The sequence below is a fragment of the Pan paniscus genome, chromosome 4 (assembly GCF_029289425.2).
Source record: "Pan paniscus chromosome 4, NHGRI_mPanPan1-v2.0_pri, whole genome shotgun sequence".
Lineage (NCBI taxonomy): Eukaryota > Metazoa > Chordata > Mammalia > Primates > Hominidae > Pan > Pan paniscus.
Window position 1 is genome coordinate 118,754,003 of NC_073253.2, and position 17,553 is coordinate 118,771,555.

Consider the following 17,553-nt stretch of genomic DNA (forward strand, 5'->3'; position numbering starts at 1 on the left):
GCCTCATTAGATTTCTAGCCCATTGATCCTTTATTCTCCTGACAACTCTTTGACTTCACTTCCTTTCTTATAGACCATAGATACAATAATCCAACCTAGTTAAATGTTATTTTGCCAGTACCCTAAAATTATTTTCAAAATTGTCCTTCTGTCCTACCTTCTGTAATGTTACTATCCCTAAATGAGTCTATTTAAGTCTGCCTTTACCAAGCCCACTCAGGCTCTGATATTCTGCTGAAGAAAATCCTATGCCAGGTAGGTTAATATTGCCATTTATTAATGACTATTAACCTTAACCCTCACATGGCCTAAAGAGATACTATATTACTTGCCCAACTCTCCAATTGTTCACCATGATTATTCCAAAATGTTTCATGTTATCTTCAACATCTGCTACCCTTTCTTCCACCTCCCAGAATCTTAATCACTTCCAGAAGACTTTCTCATCTCCTACCCTACTGAGAAGAGAGTAACTATAAAAGGCAGTTTCCTGAAGTTGTCACCTTTTAAAGATTGAAGTACAGTTTATTTAACTTTGAAAACATTTCAGCATTTGAAACACAAAAAAACCCAGAACATTGCAAATCTTGTTTAAGTACAGAAGGCTATTGAACTTTCATTGACACAGTGGCTCTTTGCTTTGCTGACAGTGAAGAGCTCTACAGTTTGTCTAAAAACAATTTAAAAACGACTGCATTTAACTAAAAAAAAATTCTAACACTTCTCATGCCACCTGACCCCCTTATTCCAAGCAGCACAATGCTATGTCACTATATAAAAAAACAAGACTACCCTAAGCTAAATGGAAGCCCATCACAGTGGAAACAGTTCCAGCCTCACAGTGCACCCTCTGAGCTATGGCCCCTGCAAAAGACATCTCTCCCTATAGCCTCAATACCAAGCATCAAGAGTTTGTATTGGTTGTTTTATTCTTTTTACAAACTATAAATATGAACAGTTAATAACTCAGGATTTCTAGCCAATAACCATACAGTTAACACCACCTTACAAATTAAACAAGTCAGAAACATCTTTAAATGCCTTGTTACACCAACAACAAAGTACACAGTGAACAGAACACAAGAGTGCTTTTTCATTTTTAAAATGTTTGGAAATACATACAACTTTCATACCATTTCAGGGTGTTCCGGACACCCATGGCCACTTCATGTAAACCACTGACAACTTCTAGAGCACTTTGAGAGGCTACGATATGATCATCATCAGATTTTGTAATTAAACCTAATGAGGCCAATAGACACTTCACAATAAGAAACATATCAATTACAATCCTCCCATACTCTAAGATATTCACATAGAGATAGATAAATGGTTTTAAAGTCATCCTCCTCCACTGCCTCCTCCTCTTCATTCTCCTCATCTTCTTCGTCTTCTGCTTCCACCTTTTTCCAGGCAACGTTAGTAGGATGTTTTGTGCCATCAAACTTTCCTTTATGCTTACAGTCAGCAACATCCTTCTCATACTTCTCCTTCAGTTTTGCTGCCTTAGTGATGTAAGAGTGCTCTTCACTGTCACTTAAGTTATTCCTCATCTCACCCAGCTTTTTTTTTTTTTTTTTGCTACTTCTCCAATAGAGACACAAAGGTTTGTGGATTTAATCTTGGGACAAAATTCTGAACAGAATGGGAAATACCAGATGTTGGTCTTCTAGGGGCATAAAGGTTCTTCTTTTTGCCTCTCTTAGCTGGTCTGTAATCCTTCATTTCCCAATCATAGCATACTTTATTCTCCTTTGCAATTTCATCAAATTTAGACTTCTCTTTCCCAGACATTCTCTTCTACCTCTCAGACCAAATTCTGCAAAATCAAAAGAGTCCTCTGGGTTTTTCTTCTTACATTCTTCTCTTCAATTCTGTGCAAAGAAGGCATAAGCAGACATCTTGTCTTTTAATTTGTTACAATCACCTTTAACCCTCCTGACTGTATTGTTTGTTAGTTTGGGCAATGCAGGGCACCTCAACTTGTCATCTTAAGACCTACAAATTTACATTTGCACCTGCTCTTTCCTCCTTTTATCTTAAATCCACTACAATTCACTCAACAAACATTTACTGAGTGCCTACTATGTGCCAGGCACTTTGCTAGGTGCTAGGAGCACAAATATTAAGCTAACTAGTCTCTTACTTCATGGAGCTTGTAGTTTTGTGGGAAAGAGATCCCTTAAATAACTATGTTAATCATCAATTAATTACATTTGTGATAAGTGCCATGATGAAAACAGGGTGCTGTAAGATCATATAACAGGAAGATATGACCTATATTTAAAATAAAGACTTTATATAAGTAATATAAGCAGGAGTTTTTCAGGAAAGAGGTATGTAAGTGGAAGAAATTTCGGCCAAGAGCATGGTGTATTAGTCTGTTCTCACATTGCTATAAAGAACTACCTGAGACTGAGTAATTTATAATGAAAAGAGGTTTAATTGGCTTATGGTTCTACAGGCTATACAGGAAGCATGACTGGGGAGGCCTCAGGAAACTTACAGTCATGATGGAAGGGCAAAGGGGAAGCAAGCACATCTTCACATGGTGGCAGGAGAGAGACAGAGAACAAGGAGGAAAGTACTATACACTTTTAAACCATCAGATCTCATGTGAATTCACTCACTATCACCAAAACAGCAAGGGGAAAATCTGCTCCCATGATCCAATCACCTCCCGCCAGGTCCCTCCCCCAATATTGGGAATTACAATTCAACATGAGATTTCAGTGGGAACACAGAGCCAAACCATATCACATGGATAACAGCATGTCTTTCCAAGGAAATGAGAAATGATTGAAATGTCTGGAGTATAGAAAAACCAGTATAAGATGAGGTTGAGGGCAGACTGGTCCTTGTTAATCATGTTAGGAATTCTGGTCATTTTTCAAACAGGAAGACATTATAAGAAGGAGATTATGGAATTGGGAGACATCAATCTATATGTATCAACATAGAAAGATGTTCACAATGCAGGCAAAATATAACAAGTTACTGAATAATATGTATAGTATGTATGATTGCATATGTGAAAAAACTGTTTTCTTACACATAGTAAATCTGAAGAGAGACACAACCAGACAGCAGATTAAAAATAAGTGGAAGGATGTGTAATCAAATGTTAAATGTGATTGAGAGTAGAACTGTGGATGCTATCTAGTTTTGTTTTTCTTGTTTATGTTTTCTGGGTATTTTCTAATTATTTGGTAATTGACATATATAATATAAAGAAAAAAATGTTTTTAAGTTAAAAATCCAAAGGTAAATAATCTGGGAGAAGGCATACCGATGTTCCCTCCCATCTGCATCTATAACAGCTATCCATAATAAAAGGAAAAATAAATTAAAATTTTGGAGGTAGGAATAAATGAAAAGCTATTTTATGCTTAGGATACCACAGGCTTTTTTTTTTCTTAATGTGATACTATGCTAAAAGAATCTCTAGGGACATGGAAGTGTTAATGCACTTCTCTAAGTACTTAACAAAAAGTAAGAGGCAGCAAGTTAAAATGGCCCTTCAAAATTGGATGGATGCCTGAGCAAAATCCAATTAGTGGCAGCCTCCTCCGGAGTTGAGACTAAGAACCCATTTCCATTAGAGCGGTCCTTGGTCCAAATCAGATCATTCTTTTAGGAACTCAGGTCTCTCCATGACAGATCCAGCTTAGTTTAGGACCCTTGGGACCCTAGTACATAATGTATCAGTGGAAGTGCCTTTTATGTAGAAGACTCACTGAAATGAATGAATTAATGAAAACATAATAATAATATGGCTAGAAGGGCAGTCCGAGCATCAGAAATTTTGAGAAGCTGAACAAAATAATAAAACAGTAATGATAATAGTGATAGTAAAAGTAAAATAGTTGCTATAAGGTAAGGCAAATACCCAGCTCCTAGAGTCTATTAAAATTGACAAAAAAGAATGTTATCAGAAAAAATGCTTTCTTCATTTTGGCTGCTATAATGAATGCCGTAAACTGAGTAGCTTAAACAACACATATTTCTCATCATTCTGAGGCTGGATGTCTGAGATTAGGGTGCCTGCCTGGTTCTTGGAGAGGGGTTCCTATCTACCTGATTATGTCCTCACATGGTCTCCCTTGGTGTGCATACACACACAGAGAGATATCTCACGTCTCTTCCTCTTTTTCTGAGAGTATTAGTCTTATCATGGGGTCTCCACCCTCATGGCCTCACCTAAACCTAATTACCTCCCAAATGCCCCACCTCCCAATACCATTACACTGGGGACTAGGACTTCAAGATAGGTATCTGGGGGGAACACAAACATTCAGTCACTAGGAAATGCCAACATAATTTACAGAGGCAGAATGTCTCCTGAGTCATTTTATAACTGGTTACACATTAAATGATGCCATTATTTTTATAAAGAAAAAAATAAAGCCAGTCCTGGTGGTAAATCCCTATAGCCCCAGCTACTTAGGAGCCTGAGGTGGGAAGGTCTCTTAGGCCCAGGAGTTAGAGACTGCACTGAGCTATGATCGTACCACTGCACTCAAGCCTGGGTGACAGAGGGAGACCTCGTCTCTAAAAAAGAAAAAAAAAAAAAGGCGGCGGTTGTCAACCAAAGTTGAGTAGTCAGCATGAATGCCTAGATAAAAGGACATCAAAGAGAAAACTTGGCAATACCCGCTCAGCGTGTCTAGTGGAAAAGAGATATTCGAATCCTAACTGCTCTATTGGGACTCTGCGGTGAGTGACCCTATGTTGGAGACTGATAAACCAGGTTATTATGGGGTGATGTCATTAGGCATTTAAGCACTACAATTCTCCTCTTCCCCTCTCAACTGTCACCACCCTTTCCCTCATCCCGTGTTCACTAAATAGCTTCTGATTGTAATATGCTTTCCCACGCGCATTTCCTACAGGGAAGGAATGTGCTGCTCTTGCAGACTTGAACAGTCCATGGGACTGCTCTTCTTAGCTAGCTGTCATTCTCATTTATACAAGCTGTCTTCTCCAAGCTCCTCTGGCGTATGACTGTATGTAGAGGCTAAATATAGTCCAGAAATGCTAATCAAAAGGGATGAACTTTCCTATTTTACTTATTTATAGATTTAGCCCCTTACAATCTTCCTCTTCATCCCAAACTCTGTCCTCCTCCTGGGTGATTTAAACATTCATGTGGCTGTCCCTTTCAGCATTTTGGCCTCTTGCTTCTTTGGCATGCACATATTCCATTAGCTTTTCCTTTATTCCACTGCAGCCATATGCTCCCATGGCCATATCCTAGATCCTGTCACCACTTGAAATTTTTTTACATCCTAAGTCATTAACTCCAGTTTCTTATTCTCTGACTACAGCTTTTTCTCTTTCCAGCTTGCTAGTTCACTACTCATACCCATTGCCTCTTTAGTTCCTTTAAGGAATCAGAGCAATGCAAGGTTTTCTCACAGATTTTTGTCATCATTCTCAAAAGATTGTTACTTGTACACCTTTTTTTCTATTGTGGGAAAATATACATAACATAATATTTTCTATTTTAACCATTTTGAAGTATATAATTTAGTGGCATTAAGTATATTCACATTGCTGTGCAGCCATCCATCTCCAAAACTCTTCATTTTGCAAAACTGAAACTTTATATCCATTAAACAATAACTCCTCATCCCATCCTCCCCTAGGGCCTGGCAAACACCATTTACTTTCAGTCTTTGTGAATTTGACTACTCTAGGCACCTTATACAAGTAGAATCGTATGGTATTTGTCCTTTTGTGTCTGGCTTATTTCACTTAGCACAATGTCCTCAACGTTAATCCATGTTATAGCAAGTATCAGAATTTTCTTCCTTGTTAAGGCTGAATAGTAGTTAATTGTATGTATATGCATATTTTGTTTATCCATTCATTTATGATGAACACTTGAGTTGCTTCCATCATTTGGCTATTGTGAATAATGCTACTATAAACATTAGTGTACTCATTCATCTTTCTTATTGCCAATCTGAGAGATTCTATAGTTTATTTGAATATGAACCAAACCAGTATTAAAATGATTCCTAAAATATTTGATATTTATCTTTCATATTTACTTTTTCTGAAAATGGCAGCAATAATTCAGATGTAACTTGTGATGGTCATTTTTAACTAAGCTATTTTATACTTGTAAAAGGCCGTTCATTGATTGGGTATGCTATCAATGAGTATGAGTACTCCACTAATGCTGGCTAGCCAAAGTATGTTTATTCAACACCCAAAAATATATAATGTACCACCTTAAGAAGATTTAAGCCTGGGTGTGGTGGCTCATGCCTGTAATCCCAGCACTTTGGGAGGCCTAGGCTGGTGGATCACTTGAGGTCAGGAGCTCAAGACCAGCCTGGTCAACATGGTAAAACTCCATCTCTACTAAAAATACAAAAAAAAAAAAAATTATCTGGGCATGGTGGGGCATGTCTGTAATCCCAGCTGCTCCAGAGACTGAGGCAGGAGAATGGCTTGAACCCAGGAGGCAGAGGTTACAGTGAGCCAACATCATGCCACTGCACTCCAGCCTGGGTACTGGGTGACAGACTGAGGCTCTGTCTCAAAAAACAAGAAAAAAAGAGAAGATTTAGATTAATAATACGGCTTTCAAATATAGTTTTTCAAAGGGATTTTTAATTAAATGCAAGGTCAACTCTCTTTTCTTTCAGGCATATGCGAGAATTTTAGAGAATTTTATTCTCGGCTCTCCTTGTAGTTAGGAAAGGCCAGGAGACTAGTTCTGGTGAATGGATTGGAAGAAGTGTATGTGTGCCTCTTTCAAACTGAAGCAATGTGGGCCTGCTTCTATGCCAAAGCTCCTTCTTCCTCTGCTGCATTGACTAAGGAGAACATTTGTTCCAGATGGCACAGCAATAGGATGGTAGAATCAATAATAAACCATCACTGAGCAGCCACATGGAAGGCATTTGCCCTGGACAATTGCCCAGAACTTCAACAGACATTTTGTAAGCAAGAAATACACCACCAAGGTTTGTAGGGTTATTTGTTTCTGCAACATAAGCTAACCTATCCTGACTAATACAATAGGGGACTATTTAAGTAAATTGCGGTTGATAAATATTTATTAACCATGAATCTATTAAAATAAATGAGGCTAATATGTGCTGATATAGAAAAATCCCCCTAATATATTAATTTTAAAAAGCAAGATACAAAATAGAGTGTATATAGTATGTTACTATTTATATAAAATACAAATAGGTGCTGAGTATCTTTCCAGATACTCAAAAACCCAGCAGAAGTGGTTGTCTCTGAGAAGAAGAAAGGAGAGCACACAAGTTTGGGTGTTAGGTGTTTTTTACTGTTTTATTTATTTTTTAACCAAGTGCATGAATTATCTGGAAATAGATGAATAAATAAATATTAAAAGCAATAATGAAAGCCTAAATTAATCCAGTGGTGAGGGGATCTGAAAAAGAGAGTAAATTTGAGGAATGAAGCAGAAGACAGATTGATAAGATTGGATAGTTTATAAATATGGAGAAGGAAGTAGTCAGAAGTTAACCATAATGTAAGTTCCATGAGGGCAAGAATTTTTATCTCTTTTGTTTTTTGATAGTAGATATTGACTGAATAAAATATGAATCCTTATTATGTTAAAAATTGTCCTTTGTGATTGGCATGTTTAGAAATAGATAATGGCTTTTGTTTTCTACATAGTAAAATTTCAATAAAATGATTATTTTTGTTTTGGCATACGTGGCACTTTTAGCTCCTGGTAACTACTTAATAACACTACATTTAAAAAGATAAAATTAGACCATGGAAATATGGAATTAAACTAATGGTTTGGAGTTTACCAGATATTAAATGGTAGGGACTTAAAGATCAACTGATGGCTATCTAGAAAAATGTAAGCTGCTTTAGAATTCAAAAATGACTTTATACAAAACAATTTTGCCTTTAAGGCATAATGCCTTTATATAAATCTATTCCTGAATTTTGTTTAGAGTGTTTTGTTTAGAAGTATCCAAACAATAACACTCATCTATCTCAAGTTATTAATTACTTTGCCAAATACATAGATCTAAGGTTTGATTCCTTTCTCTTCCCTTGTGATTTGTTGGAATTTTGCATTGATATAAATAAATAGCATCGCCTATAAGAATGATTGCCCTTCTTTCTCTTGGGAATTTTGAAGAGAAAGACTTTTCAACCATGTAAACTAATGGTAGTTCTATTATGTGTCATAGGACAATTTGTAATTTCTCAAAAGTTAAGAGAAGAACAAATTGCTTGGCGTGGCGGAGGGGGTCCTCTTTACACATAAGCAGCCAGTTCTATCTTCACATAAAAGTGGAAGAGGTGCTAAGTCCTCATGTAACATGATGAGGCAAAGTGGATCACCTTTCTTCTTCACAGGCAAAAGTAGCCCAGTGACCCAGAAAGGGATATGGCAGGCATCCCCAATAGCAGAGCTCTGCATCCCAGCAACTATGTTATGAGCATAGGTGCAGACAAAAGCCTGTAAGTGCTGTCTGGGCTAAAACCTAGAGGCTTTAACATTTTATGCTGCTACTTGTAACTCAGACTCCCCTCTCTGGTCCAGAAACTTTCTAATCAATGCCTGGTCCTGCATGGCTCATAACATTTTCTGGACAGTTCACATACCATGTAACCAGTATGCTGGCATTTTTGTGGATTCCATGCTGAAACCTTTTTCCCTGACCCTTCTACTTTCAGATTATTTCTGCTTTCCTGGCACCTGACCTAACTCATAACTTTTTTCTTGTCTTTGGCATCCCTTTTCCACCATAATTTATACGCACTCCTTTACTTATGGGCTTCTGACTGCTTAGGAAAACATTTCACCTTGCCCTGTTTGGCATCTAACTCCTCTCAGGCTTCTGCAGGCAATACCTTGCAGCATACCCTGACCCCTTAAATGGGATCTAGACAAGTAAATAGGATATTTCAAGAGGAATATCCTGGAAATCATACAATTGGTCACCTTCAGCATTGTGAGAAATGACACTGTCAACTTGTCACTGCATGTGTCAGTGTTATATGTATTCTGTCCTCAAAAGTTAGATCTCATTTCAATTAATTGTAAGAAACTGTCAACATTCTTTTGCAACACTGGATGTGTGTTGTGTTGAACAAGGCTGGGCTGTTTAAAATCTAAATTGCTTTTATAAAGTCAAAAATTCAATATTTTAAAATTTTACTTGTAGGTTGACTTAATTATTTCATACATATACCACATAATAATTATAGTGATATCAGACAGTTGATTTTTTTAGTTGCTTTCTTTTGTGTGAGAACAGGGAGAAATTCCAGCATTTCAGTCAGAGATTTGGGCAGAACCTCCCATTGTGTAATCCCTTCTGTTACAGTAACCACAGGAGCCAAATATATCATCTCTTCAAGCTTCTGGAAACTTTCATTCAGACATGTGATCAAGACTGTGTTCATCTGAAATTATTCTTGAGAAATATAGGGACATCAAACCATCATTCATGGTGATGTACTGGAGGGTTTATCTTCAAAGATGAGGCAATTCTCCTCATACTCTATCCTCCTCTAAACTCATTTCTCCAAACTTGTGAAGAGAACAAAGTCTCGGGTGCTTTGGGGAAGATTATAAGATCATACACAAAAGGAAAAGTCCAATGCGACAAAATATTTGCATGACTAGGAGGCATCTCAGATATCCCGTTTTGCATCGACATACTTCTTCACCCCTTTGTATATCAGCAACTATGCTACCTTGGATAGACAGATTCAACTCTCCTAAGCATCATTATAACCAGGGACTCATTAGTCTACAGGGTGTTTTTATGCAAATTAGGAAAAGATGCCCCTTTTTTCAAGACACTTCACTGATATCTGTCAGAAAATTATTATACTAATTTTATTAGAATAAGACATTTTACTGTCTTAAGCCAAACAAGTCATAATATATATGAAAATACAAGATTCCAGAATGTAAACAGCACACTTTATGTAAGACTTGACTGTATTCCCTTCTTAGCCTGTTTCTCGATAGCACAAGGAATCAAATAGCTAGGTGGAGGTTGTTTCTTCTAATTCAATGGAACCATAATTTTTTATATCTGGAGTAGGAAATCATTGAGTATCAAGAATTCTAAATCAGCAAACCCTAAGAAAGGAAGGAACAAAGGATCATTAGTTTAATAGTAAGAGGTGTCACCCTCTGTTTCACCCATTGGTTCTTGGACCCATATAGTGTTGCTATAGGCTATGGTTTGAGTGTTTGTGTCCTTCCAAAATTCATATGTTGAAACCTAACCCCAAAGTAATGATATTAAGACATGGAGCCTTTGGGAGGTGATCAGATCATGAAAGTTCTGTCCTCATGAATGGGATTAGTACCCTTATAAAAGAGGTTAAAGACAGCTGCCTTGACCCCTTTTCTGCCATGTGAGAATACAGAAAGAAGGCACCATCTACGAAGCAGAGTAAGCCCTCGCCAGACATTGAATCTGCTGGCACTTTAATCTTGGACTTCCCAGTCTCCAGAACTGTGAGAAATAAATTTCTGTTGTTTTTAAATTACCCACTTGAAGTATTTTGTTATAGCAGCCCAAACTGACTAAGACACGATAGAAGAAAGAGAACCAAATATTTGTCTATGGTTCAGAGCACTTACTGCATCTACAGAACAGCACTCTAGATTGGTAAGATATTGTTTTCTGAACTACATAATTGAATGTTCAATAGGCATTCTGCCATTCTATAAACTGCTTTCAAGTGATGGGGCATATAAAAACTGTGATTCCACGGAGATCAGTGTATTGCCTTATTTCACTAAAAGGTAAATAGATGAAAAGAAGAAAGAGAGGTTGTTAATGAATAAAGTGTTTATTAAATGGTGGTACAGATGTATGGCAATCATTTAAATTTAAGTCCAAAATAAATATCTATTCCAACGATGATAAAAACTGTCCCTCCACGAAGAAATATAATCAGCCTGATACCAAGTGCCTTTCTGGTCCCCTAGAATTGAGTACCACCTCAGAGGCTTATCATATTGGACACTCAGCAGTGGCAATAGCCAGGCCAGCCTTGATGAGGGGAAGCCCATATAGTTGAGCCCACGTGTAGGTTATGTTTTCTCAGGGTAACGACTTTTTTTCATGAGCTTATCAAGAAAACACAAGAGTATCCCAGGGAATGTCCATTTTTAATGCAAATTTCTCTAATTTCGCCTGTACCAGGACCCAATAGCAAACAAAAGCTGTTTCTCAAAAGGGGAATTATTGTTTGGCAAAGTGGATGTGCTTATGTTCAAACACCCCAGGGGCATCTGCTGTGATTTTTTAATTGGAATTTCCACAGGGTTTAGAGAGCATTTCAATCAGTTACAAAAGCTTCCAGTCCTGTTGTATTCAGTAGGTCACAAAAGCCAAGTAAAGCTGCCTGCAGTGAAGCTTGGACTATCTAGCCTTTTCTAGTCCCAGGTCCCAGCCCAATCTTGCAGTCATTTACGTCAGCATGTAAACGAATCGAAGAAGCACACCCATATTATTGGTTGCTTTCCAAATCCAATGAAGCCTATAAAGTGTTATGTTTCTTTCTTCAATGGTATCAGGTGCGAGGTGCAGTAACTTATTCTTCATTTTGGAAAGGATATCCTTATGTGCTTCAGACAGGTGAGAGCCGCTGTAAATCACTGCTACATTTTATTTCTGGGTTTTATGGGCATGATACAATAATGTAGTTTACTAGCATGATGCCCTATGGAATGGTGACACAATCAAGTACTCTGTGGACCTAATTGTAGCACAGAGCTCAAGAACTATAATCCCAAGACAAGAAAAGTAAACTATGGTTTCCAAAAAGTAAAAATAATCTTCTTTTGAGATTCTCTATTTTTTGAAATAGCATTTGTCAGATTAATAGATGCAAACCAAAAATAGTTTTTATTTGCTCCAGTAAAGAAACTATATCTGGATTGACCACCATGACTCAAGAAGCAGATTAAGTTTGTGATAATCAACTGGACAAGGGTCTTTGTGAAACATTTTCTGAGTCCCAGGTGAATTCTGCATAAGCTAAATAAGCTACTCCCTGCATCTTTTAAGTCTTCCAAGGTGGCATTTAATTTTGCATCTCCTCCCCACCTCTCCTAGCCTTCTCCCCAGAATATGGCTTTTGATTTACTCTTCTGACAGGGAGGGGGAATTCTAAGAGTTTTCTTTGGTCTTTCCTACCAAAATGGCTAGCGTGGCCATATACTTTCTCATTAAAACCAGGATATTTTTCATAGTAAAAGTGAATACTAATTAATAATTATGCCAAAAACAGATGCAAACTGCTACTTTGGGGTCAGAAATGCAGTGTGGGGATTTGGTCATCAGCTGAGATTATCTGTACTGATACTACACATTTAGGAATCAGGAATATCATCATTATATAGATTTAGGAGCCCACTGGGCCTCCATGGGTCACAACTCTATTCATTACCTGATCTCTTTAAGCCTTCATTCCAACCAGTGAACCACATTGATAATCAACCCCCCTCCCCCGGAATTAGTGTTAGGTCAGAGCCAGTGTCCAATCATCCCTGAAAGTCCTGGGTATTTCTCTTTCCTCAGCACACAGTTACTCTAGGAAACAACCACAATTTCCTTTGTGAATATTTAGAAAGAAAACCATAGTACATACTTGTTATTACAGGGTCCATGCTTAAGTGTATCCAGCCTCCTCTCAATCTCTGGAGATGTCTATATGTCGACTCAGGTTTGAGAAGTAGATGAAGAGCTGTGATTGTTGTGATAGCTCAACACAGGCTCTCCAAACTTCAAGGCCTTGTTTGTTGTATTAATCAAGAAGGCCCTCTAGGGACTCTAATTACAGGCCTGGAGACAATCAAGGTTGGTGGATTCAGGCACCTGGCCTCAGATTTCCCTTGTTTGAAAACGTCCTCAGGTAAGGCCATTAGAAGTTCTTCAAGAAATTCAGGAATAGCCTTATCCAAAAAGGAAAAGAAGCTACCCTTTGAGTCATTCAATTCTTTCCAAAAAATCACTATTCTAGTTCTTTTTTCTTTTTCTTTTTTTTTTCTTTGAAAGCAGAATCTCGCTCTGTTGCCCAGGTTGGAGTGCAGTGGTGCAATCTCGGCTCACTGCAACCTCCACCTCCTGGGTTCAAGCGATTCTCCTGCCTCAGCCTCCCGAGTAGCTGAGACTGCAGGCACCCGTCACCATGCCTGGCTAATTTTTTTGTATTTTTTAGTAGAGATGAGGTTTCACCATGTTGGCCAGGCTGGTTTAGAACTCCTGATCTCAAGTGATCCGTCCACCTCGGCCTCCCAGCGTGCTAGGATTACAAGTGTGAGCTACCATGCCCAGCCTATTCTAATTCTTATACATTTGCTGTTTCTCAATAGCTGCTCTGATTTTTACACAAGAGACCTGGAGAAACTATGGGTTTAATTGACATTATTCAACAGCCCACTGATCAAATTTTGAGTTTTATTTTTGGCCATTTTATCCTAGCAATCTGAAGACATAAAATATTTTGTGTGTTGATCTGCTCTTTTTTGTTTTTTTAAGCACTGCCACAGAAGTCTGTTGCCATTCACCAACTTCAAGCTGACACCAACTGAAGCAGCTACTATATCCAATTTTCATCGATCTCCTCATCCTAGGATTTATCATCCACAGCAAAAATAACGAGCATAAAATATCCAGGAGAAACTGGATACACAATCACTCTACTCATGTGCTTTATGTGGTCTATGGCATTAGCCATGAGATTGCCCAAGAAGTCTTATCTTTAATGGGTATTCATTCTGGGTGAACAGAGGTGATAACTCAATTAAATGTGAATGACTAGGCTGCCAAAGTAGCATACCTTAACACTAGCTTAATTTTATTGTCTTTAAGCCTAAGCATACCAGGCAACCAATCCCAGATTCCTTGCATTTTGATCAGGGTCTGTTCCTAGAAGTTTCCTATGCCCAGTTAACAATTTCCAATCGGTTAGAATTCTTATTATCAAATGATACCTGACAAAACGTATTGGACCCTGGATCTCGCTATTTACTGCATAGGATGGCATATGTTGCAGTGTCTGGAAAATCCAATGTGGGGCCATCTAGTTCAATGGTGTCTGATACCAACAGCAGATCTACCAGGGAGACTGCACATCTCTCTTTAGTTACATTTTTGACATCTAATTGTTATCATGGGTTCTAACGGGCAGTAGCTTATTCAAAAAAAAATTACCCTAAGTATTTGCTTTCTACATTAATGAGCACATACTAGTCATTTAAATGGGTGTTTTATTCAAGGCAATGTATTTGTGTAATTTGCAGAGTTAATTGTGTTGTTTAGAGCTAAGCCTTTCCTTTAAAACCCAGAATAAATGAGCTGTTCCAGTGTATGTGGAAAGAGAATACAGTGCCAATGAAATGGCAAACATGGCAAAAGCAATCATTTTTATGCTTTGGAGAAGTGAACCAAAACCAATCCTCTAATTCTAGGACACAATTTTGTCTTATCAGTAAGTGAAGTGTTAGATTGGGTGAACTACAAGGTTACTTCTATTATTTCTATGAAATGCCAGCATGGGAAAATACCTGAATAATGACATATTACTTAATGTTAGAAAAGGATAGTATTATAGTTAACTAAAATGTACACACGAACAAAGCTTAAGGTGTTTGTTTTTGTTTTTCCTACTAGCAAGAGAAATGGGACAGAGGGGAAAAAGGCTATTGGGTTCATTCCATGCTTTGGCAAAAGGAAATTAGTGTAGGAGTAGCTCAGAAAATCATTCTGTACCATTCTGGAAGATTCTGCAAAGAAGGGCTTAAACAAATATGCTGGGATACAGGGAGACTGTCTATGTGGACACCGCAGATTTTAGTTTGGTTGTGGTGCCGTTGGCTCTCTCCTTTTATAAGTGGACTGTATCATTTACGTGCCAAGTTCAATTTCAGGCCTCTGTTACTATGGAACTCTGCCATTTGCAACAAGGTACAACTTTTCCTGTGGCTATAGGAAGTTTTGCTCTGTGAAAATAAACATGACTTACATCCTGAATATTGCACTCCAAAAAATTAATAATCTTTTTATATTACTTTTTTTTTTGAGACAGAGTCAGGGGGATGGGAAGTGCCTGTTGTCCAGGCTGGAGTGCAATGGCATGATCGCAGCTCACTGCAACCTCTGCCTCCCGGGTTCAAGCAATTCTCGTGCCTCAGCCTCCAGAGTAGCTAGGATTACAGACAGGTGCCACCACGTTAATTTTCTGTATTTTTAGTAGAGACGGGGTTTCGCCATGTTGCCCAGGCTGGTCTCGAACTCCTGAGCTCAGGCAATCTGCCCGCCTTGGCCTCCCAAAGTGTTAGGATTACAGGTGTGAGCCACGGCACCTGGCCTTATATCACTATTTTGAAAAGTCCTTGGAAAAATATTTAAATGACCCATCTTTGTACTTTTAATGTAGAATAATTGTGGCTTTACCTTGGACTTAACACTTGTCGGATAGTAGATGTTCCCCAGAAAATATGTTTTCAAGAAGATGCTGAAGGAAAGAAATATTTAAAAGCCGGTGTCTTATAACCACTGTTGTGATTTAGAGGCAGACACAGTTCATCTACCATGTTAGCTTTTTGTACGTATGCGACTCCTTGATTTGATTAATGACAATTTTACAAAGCATAGACTTGTCATTTTATGGACTTGTTCAAAGTAACTGAAATTACATTGATCAAATATGACACTATAATTGATGTTTCTTTATTTGGAATCTAGTTTTCACAGTTGAAATTTGGGCTTTGATGTTTTCCTGTGAATTACTCAACATAACCCTCAACATGTTCAATTTTGTAAGAAATCATTGTGCTCCACTTCTGGAATGAATTTCCCCAGGGCTTCTGTAATGGTCTGTTTTAATGCATGATAGTTTTAAAATTTTCCAATTTGATCAATTCTTTTTAAATTTGAATGAGATTCTGCTTTTCCTCATGTACTCAGATAATGCTATTGACTCACAGTCAGTAGGGCATGCACTTTGAGTAGGTTTTGCAGTAATGGTGATGTGAATCCATCCAGATCCAGACTCTCTTGGCCACTTCTCTGTGTGACTACAGATGCTCTTAGCTAGGATATGCATGTGGTCTTTGGCTGTGGAGCACAGTGAAACCAGGAATTTCACACTGGGCCTAATCTCAGCCTGGGTCACCATGGTACCACCTTCTGACTAGCAGAATGAACTACCAGTAGACAGTTATTTTCACCCCTGAAGTATATACAGGCTTTCACTTTCTTGTTTCCTCTTGCCATTTTCTTAGGTTTGAATTATTTCATTTGCTAATATTTCCTAGCTTAGGCTGAGTTTCAAGCCAAGGACATTACTGCAAGAGTAGCAAGAAGAGAAAATCAATACCATATTGATTGCCAGTAAAAATGGCTATGAATAACTTCAGTTACCTCTTTGTAGTTTAAGGCTCATTGTTTTATCTTCACCATTTGTGGCTCTTTGAGTTTTTATAATGAAAATATTGAGATTGAGTCAAAGATCTGGAAAAAAATTTGTATCTATGCAAGTTTGTAAATTCCTAAATGATGTGCTTTAAGAAAAAAGAAACCTTTGGACATGGAGCTAAAAAGAATTATTTTCTGCTTTAGCTTTTTAATAGGAAAATGATCATTTTCTTGGTCACATTTCTAATAAAGTGGTTATGTTTAGCCTGATCTAATTTAGGTATATATCTTTACCTGTCCACAATCTTTTCACTCAATTTCAGTACATCAAAAAATATATTGTTTGTGTGATAATGTATTTGTTTTAGATCTGACATTTCTTTCCAACATTGAATATAAAGACAATATTTAACCTATTAACATAGAAATATTTTAAATTGTAGAGAAATCAGAGAATTAGGTCATGCTTTAAGTATTTTGGAGCTTAGGAAAATGTTTTCATTAGCTGTCAGAATGTAGGGTTGGAGAAGGTTAGGATGGAAGAATCTGCCGGGCTTGGCAGAGTTCTGGAGAAATATGATTCTGCAGATAGAGGGCAGCTCTTTGGGGTTCCCCAAATTGTGGACTTGGGGACATTGATTCTAACTCTACCTTTGGGAAGGCTGCTTCTGAAAAGAACCAGAATCTTGCTATCATTTTTAACATTGATACTTTGGTTCTTATCAACAGAAATCACCTTAGCTAATTTAAAGAAAACAAATAATACATTGGACGGATATGGATAGTTCCAAAATCCAGGAAATAATAAAGACCCAGACTTCAGCAAGGATAGGAACTAGACAGCTTGGCAACTAGGTGTTCATTGAAGTCCAGAATTAGGAATAAAATAGCATCAATTATTTTCCATGCTGTCCTTCCTTACTCGGAGATTAACATTCTGGGAGGGAGAGAATTGATCTAGCTAGGGTCCGAGGTCTAGGGTGGGCAAGAATCTTTGGCAACCGCTATGCCTTTATGGTAAATGAGGAGGAGTCTCAAAAGCAAACTAGGAAACTATCTGTTACCGGAAGAAGGGCAGGAAAAACAAAACAAAACAAAACAGATATCCCCTATAGGCAGTATTTTTTCACCCTAACATTTT

The 17,553-nt window shown here is 37.8% G+C and overlaps 1 pseudogene; it reads right to left on the reverse strand.

Moving 5' to 3' along the window:
* Nucleotides 1–317: 317 nt before the first annotated feature.
* LOC129397892 (high mobility group protein B3-like) lies at nt 318–16,173 on the reverse strand (annotated as a pseudogene).
* Nucleotides 16,174–17,553: the final 1,380 nt, after the last annotated feature.